The sequence below is a fragment of the Gopherus evgoodei genome, chromosome 9 (genome assembly GCF_007399415.2).
Source record: "Gopherus evgoodei ecotype Sinaloan lineage chromosome 9, rGopEvg1_v1.p, whole genome shotgun sequence".
Classification (NCBI taxonomy): domain Eukaryota; kingdom Metazoa; phylum Chordata; order Testudines; family Testudinidae; genus Gopherus; species Gopherus evgoodei.
In genome coordinates this window covers 76,049,651-76,071,905 of record NC_044330.1, presented here as the reverse complement: position 1 = coordinate 76,071,905, position 22,255 = coordinate 76,049,651, and positions in this window count along the sequence as shown.

The following is a 22,255-nucleotide window of genomic DNA, read 5'->3' as shown; positions in this document are numbered from 1 at the left end:
TTCAGGAATAGCATTCAACACAGGCTTTTGGAATACCTGATACCTGTGTAATGAGTGATTCATTTTCACTTACCTTAAGAAGCAACTGTATAAGTGAGAGTTGCAACCGTGCTCAGCAGCACCATGTACAGAGCATAGGAAGATTGTGAGTAGAACCTTGGAGCAATAATCAAAAGGACTCACAGTATGTCTGGCAAAAAATGCCTCAGGTTTAGTTCTTTTTCTTCTTCCGAAACAAAGTCTTAAAAAGTTTCTCATTCATTTTTTGTTCTGTGCTGAGAGAGGGAATTTCAGTGCCCTAGAATTGTGGTCCCACTGAACACACTATGTGCTGAGAAGACGAGAGCCAGTTACACCTAACAGATGTAAGAGCTACACAGATTATGGTACACTGACAGTAGACACTGTTGTCATGCTCAGTGAAAGTTGTGTAGAGGGGTCCCCACTGCACAGTTGTTACCTGAGTGAAGGCCATTGCAAAGGAGGCATGGTCAAATGCAAGGAATCTGCATCCCATTTTCCTCTCTTGTATATGCCTAATAAATGGCCCTAGGACAGTGATACTCACACCTCAGTGGTTCAGGAGCCAAATTAGCAATTGACATTTTCCTAACCAGCCACGATAGTGTGAATTCATTGTTTCATTTACTGTAGTACTATACATTCAATTGCAGTGTATTAATATCATGTGCTGCAAAGAGCCATAGGAGAGACACTAAAGAGCCACTTGCAGCTTGAAAGCCTCAGTCTGAATATCACTGGCCTATGATAAACACAAAGTAAAGCTGCCTTCAACTGATATAAATTACCACTTTCAATATGCATCAGTACTCTCAAGCCAAAAGATAGCCATCCAGCTAAGCATTATGACAACTGGAGCAAACAATTCTTGTGCTGTCATGGAGCAATGTCAACTAATTTGCTTCCAACTGACCTGAGGATCAGTGGCTATAACAGTAATGCAGTGTTTGCAGAACTATGACTATTATTGAGAGATGATAGAGTACTGCTTTCAAGCATTCCTTCACGATTGGATGCGGTATACCTTACCATGGCCACATTGTCCCAGGGTCCACCTAGTTACTCTATCATTCATCTAGTGGGTATTGTTCTCAAATGCTTATAATGAAAACATTGACTTTTCATTGTTTATGCTGCACTGTGCAAGATCATCTTTCCCCAACTTGAGCAATTTATTCCAGCTTTGCTGTTTTTAACAACTGTCAAACACTTATTTAACCTATGGGTTATACCATCAACATTTTAAGATTGGCAACTTATGTAGCAGTATTTCAGAAGGCCTGCTAGTGATTGTGCTGGGACTCCTGCTTCATCCTCATTTTAGGTAGCAGCAGCTAGTCACTGCAACATCCCTTGATCACTTTGCCCACTGAAAGGCCTACTGAGTGTGACTCAGTACTTTACCTGCATTACATTAGATTGCAGGCCAAAAGAACTTGCAAACCATTATGGGTTGATCCAAACCCTGGCCTGGTTACAACCTGAAATCACTTCTGCCGCTCAGTAACTGGCAGAAGCAATCAAGAGACATGTTTTTACTGACATTAGTATCACTTCCCTTTTGCCTTCCTTTGGCCTTGGAGAGCATCTATAATCCACCCACATTATTGCTTCTGCATCTGGGAAATGTACCCTCTTACATGGGAAAGTAAGCTGGAAACTGAGTGCCTCCTTTTGAAGCACAGCTTTTATCTGTGGCCAATTTTCTGTGACATGGGGAAGATCAAGACTACAATCTGGAAACTATGATGTGGCATTTCTGACAGAGAAAGTGAGTTTTCTAATCCATTCCCCTGCAATCCTTAATATGCCTGAAAAATCTATACAAAGGAGAAAAATTGCAAGCCAAAAAAAGAGGAAAGTCTAAAATGCAGCTACCATAGTTTCCTCTGTTCAAAGAATAAAATTTGTTTTCAAACTCAAATCAGAGTTACAGTAATGACAATTCAGACTATGACAGTGTAGGGGTCTGGAAGATGGACTTTGTAATACATTTCTAAAAGGGGAGGGATGGTTATATGGGTTTATATGTGGAAGAAAAAGATTTCTGTGGGTTTTGGCTTCTCATCCACGCTGAGTCTTTTGAGATTAACGTATCTCTTCTAACAGCAAGGAAGAAACAAAAGAAAAACCAACATTTTAAAATATTCCTTTAACTTCAAAATGACAGAGCAGAATTTTTTTAAACTCTGTTAAAATAAATTATTTCTGGCCTGAAACATTTTTTTGGCAAGTTTTAACCCAAGGTGAATTTATCTGCCTGACTTACAATAGAGTCTATAATGGAAATGCTGACAGAGACAGACTTTTAAATATAGTGATGCTAGAGGCACCAGTACAATTCCTTTTTGTCAGTCCTTTTTAATGTGTTACATTTGTTTTTTAGAAGAATCCATTATTTAAGTCGATAGTATTTTCTGAGCTTATGATAAGAACTTGCACAATTTCATGCTCTTTGTATTTGAACTTGTGTTGGTCTAATATGCAGCCTAATCTTTTATATTTCCTGGCAGATCATTCCTACCCTTTCCTGAAAGAATTCAGCTTGCATTAATTGTGGTTTCATTATGCATTGTGACCTAATTACTTATGGGCAGGTATGAAAAGTTCTAAGGGTCTTTGCAGTTTGGATTGATAATCCACCATTTGAATGCTTAGGAGAAGGGTTACCAAGAACTTTGAATGATACTTTTAACTGTGGGTTGAAAAATTCATAATAAGTTCTGCCTCAAGATTTCTGGCGGGCTCAGAAAGATGTATTTCTGCACCTTCACTTCTAGTTCCCTCCAGAACTAGGAAATTCAAAGGTGCAAGGGGTGGGGGCGGATTAAAAAATCACCAACCATTCATATTTTTAAAAACTTTTGATTTGAATTTTCAGTGAAGCTTCACATTGTTTTTAGTTTTGCTAAGTGGGTTGGCTTAGTTGTAATGAAATATAAAGAAAGGTGAACCCCCAAAATCCTGCAACATTTGGCCCACACAAGAGCAGAATTCACAAATGCAACTTATCCACAGGTTCCATGGTACTCTGTAAAGTCACTAATAACCACATGACTTATTTTTGCAGAATATTATAAATTTACCAGGAATTAGTTACAAAAATGAATAGTACACTCTCATTTTGGGCAAGAATATAGCAAAAGAGCAGGTTATTGGGCCTATAGTACCCAATTCAGTAAATCACTTAAGAGCATGTTTCAAATTGAGAAATTGCTTACGTGTTTGCTGGAAAAAAAGTGGACTATAGGCACATGCTTAAAGTTAGACTTTAAGTTAAGCATTTGCTTAAGTCTTATTAGAATCACAAGGTTGTGCTGTAGAATGTGAAGACATCCAATAAATTGGTAACAGATATGCAAGAGGTTTTTTTTTCAGGAACCCTATCCATCAAATTCTTTTGCATACATTACAATATTTAGTCTAGAAATGGCTCTGAAGTGGAACTGAAGATATGAAAGCCCTTAAATCTGGTTAGGTTCAGAGGTGGAGCTGGATCTAAACTTTGCTATGTTTTGCTGTTTTTGCACCTTTTTCAGGACTTCTGTCACAAATGACAGTGTCAACTAAAGCATGTTGGAATCCTATGGTGCAGATTGTGGGCTCTTGCTAGATACAACAATAAATGACGCATTTTGTATAGAATGAAACAATCTTTTATGGCCCTTCATGATCTCATGGAACAACTTTCCCCAATTTCTACATGAGTGAATTTGGATCTACAAATGTGAGTGAATTTGAAGGTACTGACTCTCACTTACAGAATTCCCTTCTAGATGAAAGGAAGAAAAATCCCCAACAATGTAGTCTCATAGAGCTGAGATGACTGAGAGCCAGGATGCTCTTGTGGTTAAAGTACTAGACTAGGACTCAGGTGATTTAGGTTTGGTGTAAGTTTCCTCGCAACTTGGACAAATAACAATCTCTCTCTCCTCAGCTCCCCATCTGAAAAAAAATAAGAATTAATAGTACTTCTTTTCAGTCTTCCTGGTCTATTTATGCTGTATACTCTTCAGGGAAGGAGCAGTCCCTTACTATGTGTTTGCATTGTGCCTAGCACAATGGGACTTTAATCTCAGCTGAGGCCACTAATTGCTAGTGTAATAGAAAAACCAAGGCCTTCCTATCATCAAAGGTATTCCGGCATCCTTTACTTATGTCATTTCCAAATAACTAACTGTTGATTGTGCATTTGTTATGTTATATTTTAAACCAAGTTTATAGATGCAGTTCGAGAGGTTTTTGTCAGGAAGCTGACTTTTGTTGTATGCAGAGTTGAACCTGAAAAAATTCTGTCATGCTGCTTGCCCAGAGTTCTGTGATAAAACATACTCATATTTCTTTTCTTCGAGGTCACTTAAAGCACAGATATCACCCATATCAGATCCATATATCCGTCACACAGGTGATATCTATGATGCTTACGACAATAAATGACCTAGAAGAAACGATATTGTGTTGGATATGCAACATGGGCTATACCTGTGATTAATTTTTTCTTCTACTATGAATAATGTATCTTTCCCTTTCTCCTCCTAACTGAAAACATATTTTTCTTATTTTCTGTTCATCTCCATTTCATTCACTCATTCTTTCTTTAGCCTTTTCTCCTATTCGTATCAATCACATTGTGGTTGCATTTCTGGCATTGCAAAGAAATCAGGGAATACACAGAAAGCTAGATGCCTCACTGTCTCTAAGGTGCCAAAAGGTACTCCTCGTTCTTTTCACAATAGGATGTTCACCATGCAACTTGGGAAAGGAGCACTTCCACCCTTAAGAATTTTTAACATCAAGGACAAATCTTTTTTGCATGGTAGATGTATTTGGGCCTTTGTGGTACCATTGCCTGTGTAGGTCCATCTACAGCAAGGATCTCTGCAGAGCAGTCTGGCAAATCCAGCCATCTGTTTGGGGAACCATTTTGCTACTCTGTGCTACGTTTACTGATGAGGAGGAAACTGAGAAATGTTTAACAGCAATTAATCACTAAGTTTTGGCTCTCCTTTTATTAGGTAAAATTATATTGTAAGCTAAAATTACATTCATACGTGGTTGGACTTTGATCTGGACCTTGCTCTGCCCAGGAAAACACAGGAAGCTTATTCATAGGCCTGCTTTTAAGAGACAAGAGATGGGGGAATCACTAGCATATTATATCTGATGCTTCAGCATGGTGGCATCTCTCCCAGAAATATCAACTACTAGAAGCAAGAAACTGATATATATATAATATGAAAAGTTAGTTCTCCTTTGTGTTTCTTACGTGAGTTCATACAAGACTACAGCCTAAAAGATGTATAAATTCCAAGGCCAGAAGGGACCATTGTGATCATTTAACCTGATCTTCTGTATAACACCAGTCATAGATCTTCCCCAAAATAATTCCTAGAGCAGATCTTTCAGAAAAACATCCAATCTTAATTTTAGAATTGTCACTGATGGAGAATCCACCACAACTCATGGTCAATTGGTCCAATGGCAAATTACTCTCACTGCTAAAAATGTATGCTTTTTTCCAGTCTGAATTTTCCAAGCTTCAGCTTCCAGCCATTGGTCTGTATTTACCTTTTCTGCTATACTGAAGATCCCATTATTAAGTGTTGTTCCCCATGTAGGTACTTATAGATTGCAATCAGGTCATCCCTTAATCTTCTCATTGTTAAGATAACTAGATTGAGCTCTTTGCATCTATTACTATAAAGTATATTTTCCAATCCTTTAATCATTCTTGTAGCTCTTTTCTGAACCCTCTCCAATTTATCAACATCTTACTTGCAGGGCCGCTTTGGCTTTTTTGCTGCCCCAAGCAAAAAAAAAAGGAAAAAAAAAAGGGGACAGGACCACCGGAGCAGCAAAGCAGGGGAAAAAAAAAAAACAGCGCGGCTGGAGCAGCAAAGCGTGGGGGGGTGTGGCGGGCAAAGCAAAACAAAACAAAAAACCATACAGGGCGGCCGGAGCCAAGGGACTCCCTGTGTTGCAGAGTGCGCGCCTGGTCTAATGGAGGGGAGGGGGAAGGAGCGGGGGGAAAGAGAGAAGGGGGGCGGCCAGCGCTTCAGCGGGGTGCTCACCATGGAGCCACGACCGCTGTGCCACCTGTCTGGAGGGCTCCGCTCCAGTCGGTGGGGAGGGAAGGACACGGGCTGCCCTGCCGAGTTTGCTGCAGAGTGCTCTCCTCTTCTGCGCTGCCGCCCCTACAGGGCGGCCGGATCAGCGAACAAAAAAAAAAAAGTGGCCATGCTGCCCTAGGTACAAGCTTGCTCACCTGGTGCCTGGAGCTGACCCTGCCTACTTGAATTGCAGACACCAGAATGGGACACAGTATTCCAGCAGCAGGCACCCCAATGCCAAATACAGAGGGAAAATAACTTCTCTACTCCTACTCAAGATTCCCGTTTATGCATCCCATAATTGCATTAGTTCTTTTGGCCACACTGTTGTCCTGGGAGCTCAAGTTCAGCTGATTATCCTTCACCACCCCCAAATCTTTTTCTGAGTTACTGCTTCCCAGGATACAGTCCCCGCATCCTATTAGTATGGTTACAATCTTCATTCCTAGATGTACACATTAACAATTAGATGTACTGTCCCTTATGCCCAGTTTACCATGCAACCCAGATTGCTCTGTGTCAGTAACCTGTCCTCTTGAGTATTTACCACCCTCCCAGTTTGTGTCACCTGCAAACTTTAGCAGCAATGATTTTATATTTTTCTTCCAGGTCATTAATAAAAATGTTAAATAACATAGGGCCAAGAACCACTCCCTGACTGACCTCACTAGAAATACACCCATTCAATGATGATTCCCTATCTATAATTATATTTTGAGACCTATTAGTTAGCCAGACTTTAATCAATTTAACAGGCCATGTTAATTTTATGTCTTTCGAATTTTTTAATCAAAATGTCTTGTGATGCCAAGTCAAATGCTTTACAATAGTCTAAGTGTATTATATCAACACTATTACCAACCAAACTTGTAAATTCTTCCTCTCAAATACATAGCGGTGGGAGAATTTGCATTCTTTTCCAAATACCATCTAATTCTGAATACAAATCAGCAAAACCTCAGGAGACTGGTATTTTTCCCAGTTGAACAGTCTTGTGATATTTCCAACAAGGAAACACTTACAAATGAAAAACCATTTGCTGAAGACTGATGTTATATGTTACTTTTAACAGCAGGATCCACATTTGTGCAAATGACTATGCAAGACCAAAGTCAGTATTCCCCTAGACTTGTGTGCCATTCTTGGATAATGCATAAGGAATCATATACAATAAGCAGTTTAAATCAATTATTTAATATATAATAAATAATAATACAAAGTAGTTCTGCCCTGTGAAAAATAATTGAAATCCCTCAGAATCCTTCCTGGAAGCAGTTTATTGCAGTCATTGGGAAGCAAGATAAATTCATGTAAAAAGACTTTTAGACAAACAAAAGATCTGTGACAAACTCCAAGACACTTGTTCATACTCTGATTTCTGAATTGGGTTCTTATGACAGTAATTTCCCAATTGATTCCATGAACAGAAGGGAGAGCAAACAAGCAGCTCCTTGTGACTGAATCTCAATGGCTGGATTGCAGCATTCAGTAGCATCATACTAAAAGTTACTTCTCTGGAATTCTGCAGGGTATAGTTTGTAGAAAAGGAGGTGGAGAAGCAGCCACTTTCAGGTGTATGCTTGGGGGCTGAGTTGACCATTTTCTGATCTAAAGTCTAGTCAGGTGGGGTTTTGTTAAGTAATTCATAAACCAGTGTTTGTGGTATTACATTTCAATGAAAGACATAGAATAATAACCCCAAAAATTCAAAGTTCTAATATATAAAGAAAAAAAAATCAAGCTGGGCCTCCTTAGTTCTTGCTTATGAAGCCCGTCCCCATTGGGAATTACGCAGCAGTATAAAAACTGCACACAACTAAATGAAAAATTAAATGCAAACAAGATCACATCACCCTAAAAGCCAATTGGGTTAACACTGCTCAAGTCAGAATTAACACCCAGGGGACCCCTCCATAACTATTACTGTACAGCTCTTGGATGAGTCAGCCAATGAGTGGGAAGAGGGAGGGGAGGGAAAGCAGACCCCTGTTAGAGAAACTAGATGACTGCAGATCTCAGGATAACCAGTAATTTAGAAGATTGGATCCCCTTCTCATTCTGAGAGACACAAACCCAGTCTCTCCAGTAGCCTAATAAACAGGAAATTCATTGACTATTTATTGTATTGGCATTGGAAAAGGTTCAGAAAAGGGAAACTAAAATGGTTAGGGGTTTGGAATGGGTCCCATATGAGGAGAGATTAAAGAAGCTAGGACTTTTCAGCTTGGAAAAGAGGAGACTAAGGGGGGATATGATAGAGGTATACAGAATCATGAGTGGGGTGGAGAAAGTGAATAAGGACAAGTTATTTACTTGTTCCCATAACAACTAGGGGCCACCAAATTAAATTGATGGGCAGCAGGTTTAAAACAAATAAAAGGAAGTTCTTCATTACACAGTGCACAGTCAATCTGCGGAACTCCTTGCCTGAGAAGGTTGTGAAGGCTAGGACTATAACAGGGTTTAAAAGAGAACTAGGTAAATTCATGGAGATTAAGTTCATTAATGGCTATTAGCCAGGATGGGTAAGGAATGGCTAGCCTCCATTTGCCAGAAGGTGGAGATGGATGGCAAGAGAGAGATCACTTGACCATTATCTGATAGGTTCGGTCCCCATGGGACACCTGGCATAGGCCACTGTCAGCAGATAGGATACTGGGCTGGATAGATCTTTGGTCTGACCTAGTATGGCCATTATTATGTTCTTATGTACAGTCCTCAGAAGCCTGGAAGGCTTAGTGGTTAGCATCCCATTGTGGGGTAGTGAGAGGAGCACCTGAGCCTGCTCATTCCACCAGACTCCAACCCAGGGCAGTAGGACAGCCAGCAGCTTTACAACCCCTTTATTACTTAGGTGCTGACCTACAGTATGTTTGAATATTGCACATTGTATTTAGATATAGAAGAATTCATTTAAAGACAAATTCATAGAAAAGCAAGATATCCTATAGGGATTGATGACTGGCTGGAAGAAAAGCATCTTGGGCCATTAAGCCCAGTTGGGTATTAATATCCAGGAAATGCCCTACCTGAAGCATGGATATTATTGTTATTTTAAGATGGAAAGGAAATGGAGATGAAAAAATAATACTAGTCAAATGTTTTTATGAATGATGCTAAGCACATGGCAACTATAAAGAATTAAAGTGCAATTGTGGTCAAGACAAGTGACTATGTAAAAATTATGCTACCTTACTGAATATATTTTCTCTGACATGCCTGAGTCACATCTGCTTACTTCGGTAACAAAGTAAGTTTCAATATCATTAGCCAAATTAAAGCCCATAGGGCTGCAGATGAATGAGCCAGATTCAATTCAGCTTCATTACATCACAGAATCTTTTTTATTGCACACCATGATATAAGAGGGAGAAAGAACATAGTTTGACTTTCATATCCTAGGCTGGAGTTGCACTGCTGCATCTCAAGTTGCAAAGAAAGCCTTCCAAAAATGACCTGATGCAGGACTGTCTTCATGAGTCTGCAGTCAGGCAAACTATCGAAATAGCTTTGAGATGCATGCACTGTCTTCATCCATCTCAATGACATGTTAACTCTGACTTCTAATGATTACAATTTAAGTGTCACTCGCTACTTCACTGGCAATCATTTCAGCAGAAATATCAACTAATTGTAAGCAGGTTTTGTGACTGAGGAAAAATATGCCAGTATTCAACAATCTGACAATTACCTTGATACCTTACCCTTTTACTAAATAATAATTTCTGATGTGATGTATATTTTCATTCTACCTCTCTTGAGTTTACAATCTAATTATGTTTTGCCACAGAATTGTTGCAGTAGAATAAGGAAGAGCAAAGCTTTTTCTTACCTACTGAGAAGTGTTTATTATTCAGACAATGATATTTATAATATTCCAGTAGCTTTATTATTCTGCTATAACAACTACCATGCCCCAGCCATAAATATATTTTACAAGAAGCTTCAGAGCAGTTCCAAGCATTAAATATATATTTAAAATTGCTGTTTTTCCAGTTGTACAGCTCCTCTAATTATTAAATATTAAAACAGTACTTTGCTAGCTACTGTGCCAGTCAGGTCAGTCCAACGAATTAAGTAAACTGCACGGAAATGTATTTTACTTGCTTTTTCTGGTAGGGCAGCAAGAATTTGAGATGGGACTCTTGAAGTAAAAAGAGGGTCAAAGGGGTCAGGAAGATTTTACACTTTGTTTATTGTATAATTTTTACTGATACATAATGTACATTCAGCCAGACCTTTCTGGATGCATTTTAATCTAAATAAAAGAAAGATGGAAAGAAAGACAAAGAAAGTAAATAGCTGATATAGCCCAGAACTGTATAGCCCAAATCATCACTCCGCAACGCAAATGAGCATGGCTATGTATCTAAATGATGGATTTGGATATCCCACTTATGCATAGCATATTTGGAAATTCGAAAGTGTGTCAAATTTCAACCAGAAAGCTCTTTTAAACAAAATCAATAACCCTCTGAAATTTGACTTTTTATGCCGCATCACCACCATGATGCTCTGCATGGATCAGATACAGTAAGAAATCAGAAAACAGGGGCCAGATTGCAAAATTCTTCAACATTTTGGAAGCTATTTCTAACTCACTTTGCTTAGTTCCAAAACCAGATGGTCATAACTTTGTTACCATTATTCTCAGTTACACAGTCATATTGTTGAAAGTTAAAACTCAAACAGCCTCCTTGTATGATAATTCATACATCTGGAGATTTTATATATATAGAAAAAACAGACCTTAAACCCCTTCAAAGTGATTTTTTTAAACATGGCATGTTTTCCTAGATATTTCAACTTCCTTTCTATCCTTACATTGCCTGAATGTTCCCACTGTGTATGTACAAGCAACAACAGATAAAAACATAAGTGGTGCAATTGAACGGTTAAGTTGTAATTCGTTTCTGCTATTATTAATACACTATTTGGCTCCTCTGTGATGAGCTGCAAATCCACAGAATGCCCTCACTGAAATTCAGGCCTATAGTCAATTCTCTAATAAGCATTACTCTACATGTTTACATGTTTAATTTCTTCTTTTCATCATCTTCAAATCTGGGCTCCTGCTGTGTTTGAAAGAAAGTCACATTTATGGGGTCCTCTACAACTTTCAATCCAGGCACAAAATACTATGATTTCTTATAGAATCACTCTTGATTCTTTCTATTTGTCTAGACATTAACTTTAAAAAAAGTGAACTGACACAAGGGAAGCCTCAGACGGGAAATTGTTCTTCTTTATGTCCTGTCTCAGATTTATTTAAAAAATAGTCGTGCAGAGCTGGTATCTATCGTATATACTTCACCTTACTCCATATGTACTCCTGTTGGCTGAAATGCTCCTATTCATTGAGGAAGGGTACAGTTCAATAGAAGTAAGGTTGGGAGAAGCCGGCCCTCAGTTTGCATTGTTTGCTTCCAAAATGAAACAAGGTTATTTTTATTATTTTTTAATGGGGATGTTAGGTAGAACTGGTCAAAAACGGGAATTTTTGTCTCATAGGAAATTCCAATAGGAAATTTCTCCTTGACTTGGGCACCCTAGCCAGACTATTTTTCCCATGCTGTTTAGTGACCATGCAACTCCCGTGAGGCACCATAATCATTTAATGTAGTTTAGCAAGGGAGCCAGATGGATTGAGGATTCCTCTCACCTGTAGCCTGTCCACCACCCTTTGCCTGAGTTTCTGAGCTCCTTTTTACCTGCTCCTCCAGTCAAAGCATGCTTCACAGGCCTGGAGCGGTGGGATTACCTGGGCCTTTTAACCCCTTCACACCCAGCGTGGGGATTGTATACTCCATCACAGTGTCCGTAGGCTCACTCTGGAGGTTCAAATCATCCATCTAGCACCCTGGCCAGAGAGCTTTGACTGCACTGTCCCCTGCCCGGCACAGTGCTGACTCCTCAGACTCCTCCCATAGCCATAACACATCCTCTCCCAGAACTCCACCCACAGGTGTTAGCTTTCAGATTTACCTTCTCAAGGATCACATGGTCGGTGTAACACATAATGCACAGAATTCTAACAGCATTGCTCTTCACTTTAGAGATAAAGGACAGAGAGTTCAGACCATGTAGGAAACTAAAAACACCCTACGCACAATGCCATTCACAGCTCATCCTTTCCTTGGGGTAACATTTGACTTCAGGTAGGCAACTTTATCTCCTACCTCATCAGGATCATGCAGCAGCTTCTTTCTGCTTGAGCTGGTGAAAATGACTGAAGACCCCAAATAGATTAGATTCTACCCTTTCTATAACCTTCCAGTATCTGTCAGATGATTCCAGATTCCTACTAGTTGACTTCATTACTAGGAGACCTCTCCTCTGATAAACCAGTCCTCCTGGGTAGTAGCCATCTTATTGTTTAGAGCTTTTCCATTTCAATGGGAGAGCACTTAAGTCAATTACTCTCTATTGTTATGTCTTTGCCATGAGTCTTTGGAATTCCATCCCAACCTGGAAGTAACAGGACAACAGGGAAGCTAAAGAACCGCACATCCTAAAGGAAGTATGCAGTCTAATAAAGATACACAGAGTTCATAATCACACTCAGAATTCATAAATTGTACAAATAAATCCCCCAAATTGTTGCAGGCTGCATTTTGGAAAAAGACACAGCTCGACACAGAAGTCCACACTGCAGTTATAACCTCTTGTAGGACACCCTGCAGTGATTCACAAGAACCTGGGTCACTGTGGTGAGATCTGCTTTTGAAAGAAAAAAATACCAAGCACAGATTAAAGAGAGATTATCTGTTCTGCTGTTTGGACGCAGAGAACCAGACCAGGATCAATGAGACCCCAGGTTGCCCACTTGCAAACCTGAGGGACAGCACAGTACCAAACTTTGTACCATGTCCAGGCCTAAAGCCAGATTTGCTGAGGTCATTCAGAAGGCTTTACTAATTGCCCAAATAGGAGAGGGATTTCTGAGACAGAGCAATGATGGTAAGATGGCCCTTTTCAAGCAAGTATCAGAGGAGGTAGCCATGTTAATCTGTGTCCACAAAAATAATGAGGAGTTCAGTGGTACCTTAAAGACTAACATTTATTTGGGCATAAGCTTTCGTGGGTAAAAAACCCACCTCTTCAGATGCATGGAGAAGTGGGTGTTTTACCCACAAAAGCTTATGCCCAAATAAATCTGTTAGTCTTTAAGGTGCCACCGGACTCCTCGTTGCTTTTCAAGCAATGGGTTCTTAAGCAGGGGCTGATCAGGAGTCACAGCTTGTTTCAAAGAAGTGAATGAAGGTAGACATTGGCAATATTCTGTAAAAATAGTGCCAGTTCTGCCTCTCAGGACTTCACTAGCCTACCATATGGGCAGATTGCCTGGCCTTCAGTTAAGCTATTTTAAAATGATATTTTAAATGTTGAATGCAGTTTTTATTAAAGTGTATATTACTAAGGTGTAAAAGTAAGTCCTCCTTATGAACAAGAATCTACAGGTGAGATAAAATAACTTTCCTGCAGTCATTGCACAGAACATACAATCCCATACAAATCTATAGATTCACTTCTGTAGTAGAAGTAGTGATTTTTTTAGCTGAATTCTCTCAGTGATTTTATTTGCAGTTTTACACTTTTGAAATGGGAGAAATAAGCTACCAATGTATAATTCTAAACTAGAAAGTTAATAGGCAATGTATGAATACTATAAAGTGTTTTAAAAAGGGAGTCAATGATCTTAAAAAAAAGGCCTAATCTAATTTGACAGGCAACTGGAAAATGAGAAGAGCATCAGCTGAAGAATAGTTTTAAGAGCTATTTATTATTTAGTCCGCTAGGAATCACACTATCTACCGTAGCATATGTAAGATCCAAACTACTTCTTTCCTGAGTAAAAATGTCTTTCTGTGATTGTCTCGCACCTGTGGTGATAATCTGTCAGTTCTAGTTAAGTTCAATATAGAGAGATGTTATAGTGAAGTTGCTTAAAATGCACAGCTACAGGTGCCTAAATCCTGTCCTTGGATGGCACTTTCCAAGTTTCAGACAGTACAGTACTTCTTGCTTATACATGGTAGATCTTAGATCTCATGGACATCAGACATGCATCTGACGAAGTGGGTATTCACCCACGAAAGCTCATGCTCCAAAACGTCTGTTAGTCTATAACATGCCACAGGACTCTTTGCTGCTTTTACAGATCCAGACTAACACGGCTACCCCTCTGATACATGTCACATCAAGATTGTGAATTGCTTCCCAGGAACAAGAGGAAGAGAACTATGTGCGCAATAAGTATTATTTTGTGTGTGCATTCACATGGAAAGTTGGAGGTTTGGTCTAGAATATTTCCTCTTACTGTACAGATAATTTACACACGTGTGCACTCTGATGGCTGGGGATTTCATCTGAAAAGAAGTCACCAGCAATTTGGCTTGGGAAAAATAAAACCAAGATAAACAATAGACTCTAAAATTGGTTTTAAAAAGTTACTACAAACTTTTCATTTGTACACTAAGATTTTTCCTGATGTTTTACATGGTAACATTTAACATACAGTAGCTAACAGGGTCACTTTTCCTAAAATGTAATAAATATCATTGTTTAAAAAATGTAAAGGGGAAATGCAAAGCTAAAATGAAAATTGAATGAAGCCCATTATGTGCTCATCAGTTTTTGCATCATTCTGTGATAGATTTGATATGGTACTTTAAGCCACTTATGATAATGGTCTTCTCTCGCAAGTATCTTGCAAATCACAATATCAGTTACAGAGGTCTTAGCAATGTTACAGTATTATGGTATCAGTTATAGTCTCAGTGATGTCACAGACTACGTTTTTTGCTAGGTATTTAGAAAACAACAAGTGTCAGGATGCGTTAATAAAAAGAAAAGTGAACACAAAGGATTCTTAAGGCTGATATCTGTATGGAACCTCTCACACACGAACCATACACAACCTCATTAATGGAGAATTCAGCATCAAACTTCCTGACTATGTACACACCAAGTCTATCCAGTACTTCAGAAAAGTGACTGTCTTACAATATCCAAAAGTTTGTGGGCCAAACAGACCTCTGACTGAACTTCATTCAGTATTGGCTCTCTCAGGCTTGGATCTGCAGATTATTGGGTAGTTGATGTGAGGCAATATAGGCCTATCCAAGCTGAGTTTGTGATCTCATTTCTAGCAGACACATGCCCACTTCCCCAAAACCTGCACCAGAACTGGCAGTAATTTGGTCTCCTTTTGGTACTTCTACAAAGAACCCAAGCACTGGATAGGCTTGGAAACTTTATTATTACCCTCATACTGCAGAGATAATCCCTTCAAGCAGGCTCTCTGCTGGGGTGAAAACTGCAACATGAATTATATATTTCATATCCATAAAGATATTACCTAAGTCTTCACAGACATCAGTCCCAGCTTCTTACATGAGCATTTATTTAATTTAATAAGGAAACCAAATAAAATTGATAGCTAGCTAGATCAGAAAAAATAACTTTACACGTATTTGCTTTTCTTTTATAAAATGAATCTCAACATCTCTCTGTGTTATAATTTATTTAAAAAATCTTTAGTTATGTTTCCTTTATTCCAACTTAAAAAGAAAAAGAAGTACCTGGTATTATAAGCTTAATACTTTCTGAACTTATTTGTACTGCTAAAACAATCTCTTCAGTAAGGCTTATGTCTTTTTCTTTCATTAAAATTGTCACCTATCCTTTTGTTGACATGGCAGATAAAATATCAGTAATGAAAGATGTCTTTCTTGAAGACAGTTTCTTAAAAGGAAAAATCTTTTTTTTTTCAAAGCTAAGTTTAAAAAAGGCATCTTTCTGGCAGTGTTAGTTTGATCACAACATTCTTATACTTAATTATAACCAGTGTTCCTCCATGTTACGTTCGCTTATTCTGCTGCTTCAATGTTCCCATTTGTTATATGCCCCTATTAACATTAAACGATCAACTTTCTCTTTGAGTGGAAGAAGTTTAAAGATTAAACTAACCAGCAGTCTTTGGTTCTGGTACTGTCCTCGTGTGAGTTACTATAGACTGAAATACATTCTGAATCAGAAAACCTTTCCGTATAAGTAGTAAATATATCTACATCTTTGTTTGATGGAACATCTAATGACTACATTGACTTCAGCTATTCTATTCAGTGTATGAGACCCTACTGACCTCACTGGGGATGCACATGTGCTTTAAGTTAGGCATGTGCTTCAGTATCTTGCTGAATAGGGACATTAAAAATATCACAAGATGAGGGCCAGGTCCGGTCAGTACTTAGATGGAAGTGCTCCAAGCAATGGCACCCTTTTGTTGGAAGTTCTGATTCAGCCTAGGGCTAGCTTCTTTCAGAAGGAGAGCTGAATTGATGCGGCTGCAGGATGTTAGGAGGGGAGTGCAGTTGTCATTTTTGGGGAGAGAGATAAAATGTGATAAAGATCCTCTGACACTTTTCACTGGAGTTAGAAAACCTTTCCTGGAATCCTAGCCATGAAAGAAATCTCCTTTGGGTTCCCAAGGCCATCTTGTCTGTAATATGTCAGTCTTTCAGTTTACAAGCCTTTTCAAGCCCTATGCAGTCAATTGTTGGCACTTAAACACATAGTAATAAATGTAACATTTCTGCCTATCTAAATTTCCCTGCTGCTTTAGCTGGCTAACATTTTTTTTGTTTTTGTTTTTTTACTTCCTCTTACTGAAACTATTCTGTAGCATTGCTGGGTCTGTTGTGACTGATGCGTGCCTCCCCTGAAGTGCCTGTGTTTCAGTGTTGAGTGAAGTGAAGTGACCCCTAGAGACAGCAAAAGAGAGAGTTTGTAATTATGTGAAGTGCTTTCAGACTGACAAAAGATGTTATATAAATAAATGACTACTAATAATTATCATGTATAGCAAAGATTACAAAGGGCTAGATAACACTCTTAAGAAGGCAACACCCATTGCTGCATCTCTTCAGAAAAGTCTGCTATTGGTATGAGGGGTAGGGAATATACCTAAGGTTAGGGGCCTCTCCAAAGTATTTCTTCAAATTTTGTTAGTGAATTTTTAATACTCATTTTAATACTTAGCACTTTAATATCCCAACCCTGTCTATCTAAGGTATTTATAAGCCCCCCCCCCCCCGACTTCCGTAGTATCTGAACACCTCACCATTTTTAATGTAGCTATACTCACACGACCTCCATGAGATTGGGAAGTACTATTATCCCAATTTCAGAGGTAGGAAACAGAGAGATGAGGTGACTTGCCCAAAGTTACACAATAAATCTGTGGCAGAGCAGTGAATTCAACCAGGTTCTTCCACATCCAGAATCCTAACTACTGGGCCGTCCTTCCTCTGGACCTAGAGATCAAAGTCTTCTATTCAGCCAGGGTGAAAATCATCATCATACTCATCATTTCCCCCATGCCAGAATAAACAAGCTTTTCTGAGGAGAGCAGGGAAAGATCTGACCTATCAACCTGTGAGTCAGTTGAAGAGTAGGTTGGCAGTTCCTTCACAGTAGTTGTGCTTTCTTAATACACTTCACAACGGATTTAGTGGCCTGCTGTGCATTACTAACGTCCTCACCCCCCTCTGCTGAGCAATGTGGAGCTAACACACAAGCCATCTCACTTGTATATGTCGTTCTAACTTTTGTGTGAATTTCTTGTGCAACATCAAACATAAATAGTTGCATTTGACCTAAATTGAGGCAGGAAGCATATTGCTTTAAAGTTGGATTTGCAGATAACTAATTGTTTCTCAGGACTTTAATACCACGTAACCTTCCAAGTCTATGCACTGCTGGAACATCTTGAAGATTTGTGCCATAGAAGTATAATACCAGAAAAGGGTATTTTCCCAATAAACAACTAAACTAATAAAAATGACAGAAGGTGCATATTAGACCATGTTTCTGCCACTGAGGGAAAGCTATTGAAATAACAAGATCCAGATGTTAGACCAAATTGAATCTTATCTTCCTCAGAATCACCCAAATTATATCTGATATGTAATGTTTTAGGTAAAGGATTTCTTAATTTATAAATGTTTGTTTTCTTGTTATAAGATAGAAAAAATACATACCTGTGATGAAAACTGTTTTCCAAAGCATTGGAATGACATCTGTATTATGTAAATGTTGGGAAAATCTAGCCACTCATTAAAGTCTTCCACGCAAGCCTCACTTTGGACAACTTTATCCTGAAAATCACTTGGGAGGAAATAACAAATATGCTTATAATTTATTTTTAAACTGCTTTCATAGTTAGGTTGAAAAGAATAAATTGTGAGAAGGATTTTACTATAGCATAAACCATTAAGCGTTCTTATAAATCATAAATATATATTTCCAAATCATAAATTGGCAGAAATTGGGTTCTTTTGTGGTCCTATAGAATTTATAGGAGATGCAATCGATAGAAATTAACCTAAAACCCTATAGAATTTAACAGACAATTATGACTGTACTATAACTTTATCATCTTATAAAATTCTACAGCATGGATATAATTATTAAACTTGATAGGGTAATTTTGAAAATCTATAGACAGATTATCATTTTTCTACCAAATTCTCCTCCTCTCCTGCACTAGGGGTGAACTCTCTTCTTTAAGGAGTTTCTGTAGATTTTCATGTTTTAAAGGATTGAGACCATATTTACGGATTTGTCAGGAGGGAGAAAGAAAAAGGAAGAGATGCTTAGACACATGATTAGTCAAAAGCATAGACACAATGGGCCATTCATGTTGACCCAGCAGTCAGTAGGAGTTCCAAGCATAGAAGGCACACATTGATTAAGGCCCCAATTCTGCAAGGCACTTAAGTATATGCCTGATGTTAAGCATGTAAATAATTGACTACTCCTTGATTAATGTTAGACATATGCTTAAGTACAGGGGTCTGCAACCTTTCAGAAGTGGTGTGTCGGGTCTTCACTTATTCATTTTAACTTAAGGTTTCACATGCCGGTAACACTTTTTAATGTTTTTTAGAAGGTCTCTCTCTAAAAGTCTATATTATGTAACTAAACTATTGTTGTATGTAAAGTAAACAAGGTTTTCCAACTGTTTAAGAAGCTTCATTTAAAATTAAATTAAAATGCTGCTCTTACGCCATCGGCCCACTCAGCCAGCTGCTGGCCTGGGGTTCTGTTCACCTAGTTTGGCAGCGGGCTGAGTGGGGCCAGTGGCCAGGACCCCAGACCAGCAGTTGCCGACCTCTGCTTAGGTATCTTGCTGAATCAGCATCTAAGTGATTTGTTTCACACAGGAAGTCATGAGCAGAGCTGAGAACTGACATCAGATCTCCTGAAACCCTGCCCAGTGCCTTCACCTCAAGACCATCCTACCTCTTTTTAGTTGTTTTATGTTATAGCATCACAATTTCCCAGTACTAGTGTTTACCCATGTGGGCCTAATCTAAAACCCTTTTAAGGCCAGGGCCCCTCTACTGTCACATATAGGCCTGGTGAAACATAACTTTCGCATCTACTACATCTAATTTCCTCTGAAAGATGACACTGTCTCCTTGTAGAGTTGGTGGTATAATTGGACAAATGTTCACTTATACCAAAGTGCAGCAGGGTGGTAGCTGACCTTGTCTGTGAAGACCAAGACAAAAAGTTTATCATCACAGAAGCAGGGTGCCTGAAGGTGACATTCCATGGTCATTTCACTTGAGCTGAACCCATGGACCTTGAATTAGCATCCTAAGGTTTGTACATGTCAGAGAATGTGCACTGTGCATATTCCTTGCTCTTTTCCTGCATTCTGTGGGGGCTACTTTCAGGACAACATTTCTGGTTTAAGAGATTTTTTCAACTGATCGTAAAATTAGAATTTTATAATGTTTTTGATGTTGAGCTACAGAATATCACTGGTCTGAGCAGCAAGGAAGAATTGGGGGATATTGGAACAGGACAGGGGGATGGATGTTCTGAGAGTGAAGGGGCTTTGCCCCTTTGGCAAACTTTGCCCCTTATGTATGTGATTTGGAACAGCAGCTGAGGGGCCAGCATACCCCTGGACAATGACCCTTACATCTTTGACAACCCAGTTTGAAGACTAGAAAATTGATGAAGCTCTGGGCTTCCAAATGTGTAGCACTTCTATAACACCTCAGTGAATAAGGGATCATCCTCAAAAAGTCCTTTGATCTGTGTTTGCTCAGAAGCGCTGACAGAGCAGAACCATAAGGCAGGGAAGTTGGACACCTTCTCCTCTGGCGACATACTTAGAGAAATCGCTATGGAGGGAAACATCTGGGCCCTTGCCCCTCTCCCTCCTACAACTACCCTCCAGCCTCACAATTGTTTCCCATGGCTGCTTCATCAGGCACAGGTAGGGGGTTCCAGAGCTCCCCTTCCCTCCACTGCACACCAGTCAAGATGCATCCCCCAAATAAACAGCCCCTTAGCTTAAGCCCCTGTAACCTGAGTTAGCTGGCACAGGTCAGCTGTAGGTTTTTAATTGCAGTGGAGACATACCCTTAGAGGACACTCCTGCCCAATTCAGGAAATCTAGCTGTGTTATGTGGCACTGGGAGAAGTTATAGGGATACTCCTTTCCCTCTCTACAGCCAGGCCTGATCCAAAATCCACTAAAGTCAATGGAAAGATGCTCATTGATTGAAATAGGCTTTGCCTCAGCACTCCTGAATACACACACGCACCTCTGTAGGGCAGGTTTTCTGTATCTGCTCAACAAACCCCTAGGGAGCAGACCAATCAAGGGAAGGAAGCCAGAACTCCCCCCACCTTCCCCTTGCTGCTTCAAGCCATGAGAAAGGGGCTCCAGGTTCACTCTTCCCATTCACATTGCTAGCTCTAAGGGAAAAGGGAGTCAGAGCAGTGTAGGAGAGGTTCAGAGCTGTGCACTGGGGCATTTACAGGGGATTATGGCTTTGTCCCCCCAAAATCTCCCCACATCCACAAACACCTCATTTCTGTTCCCCCTTCAAAATGTGCCTCCATAGTGCTGAGACTGGTATGAGAAGCTGGGAATGAGCATGTTCATTACATAGGACAGACACTTAGCTGGGAATGTGCACATGAGGCATGCAAGGCCCACAGACAGAGGGGCATGTACCTTAACTCTGTATTTCCTGGTTTTCAGAGTTCTGAGTGCAGCTGAACTCAAAATGTTCTGGAGAGGCACGAGGGACGACCAGGTAACCTTAACTCTGCATTACCAAAGTTTGGGGGCATTTACGAAGATTACAAAACTTCACTAACAGTATCAGCTCACGCAAGTTGTGTGCTTTTCTAATTACATCTTTTCAAAAATTACAGAAAATAAACCAAAGTAAAGATTTAGAAGCAGCACAGATTTGTAACCTACAAATTAAGAAAAAATCATACAATAAAGATATAATGTAATATAATAATGTAAAAGTTGTGAGAACTTTTCACAAGCAAAAGAATTCACAGCTTGCTACAATAAGGGTTAATCCTGACTACAAGGATAAGAGAAGGTGCAACTCTACCAATATTCTGCTCTGCACCACTGTGGTTTGGTAGTGGAAATATAATTCTTAGCAGTGAATTCTCTTGATCTTGCTCAAACTTCAAACTCTTAGCACAATTTTCAATGCAATTTTAGGATGTGGGTAAAAAAGATCACCATTTGTCTGGAGAGAAAAAGTGGTTTAATAAATTGCCTGATTTAACACCTTATTCAGAGATGTATACTTGGCTTCTCCTGCTTTCTCAAATAAACTCTACAGAAAAACTCAGAACATTGAATAAAACTTTACTAGAACTGCTCTTTAAAGTTAAGAAGATGGATGTCAGATGAAGTGCCTTTATGTATCTGCTAATAATGATAAAGCCAATTATAGTTACTGATATATTTGTACATTATGATGTTACTTCATTACACTACAAGTCAATCTGATCAAGAATTTTTGCTTTTTCGTGCTAAATACTTCCTACTATTCAGTGTTTCAAATCTGATTATAGGCATTCAGCACTCCAGCATTCTGTAGGATCTGGCCCAATAAAATGTATGTTGGGACTGTTCATTTCATTATATCAAGGAAGTACATTATGCAAGCTACTAAACTGAAGATTTCTCAGAAATACAAAGAACTTAGAGTATGGAAAGACTGGACACTTCAGGTCCTGTGAACTTAGCACTGAAATAGTCACCACTGAAACAATGGATA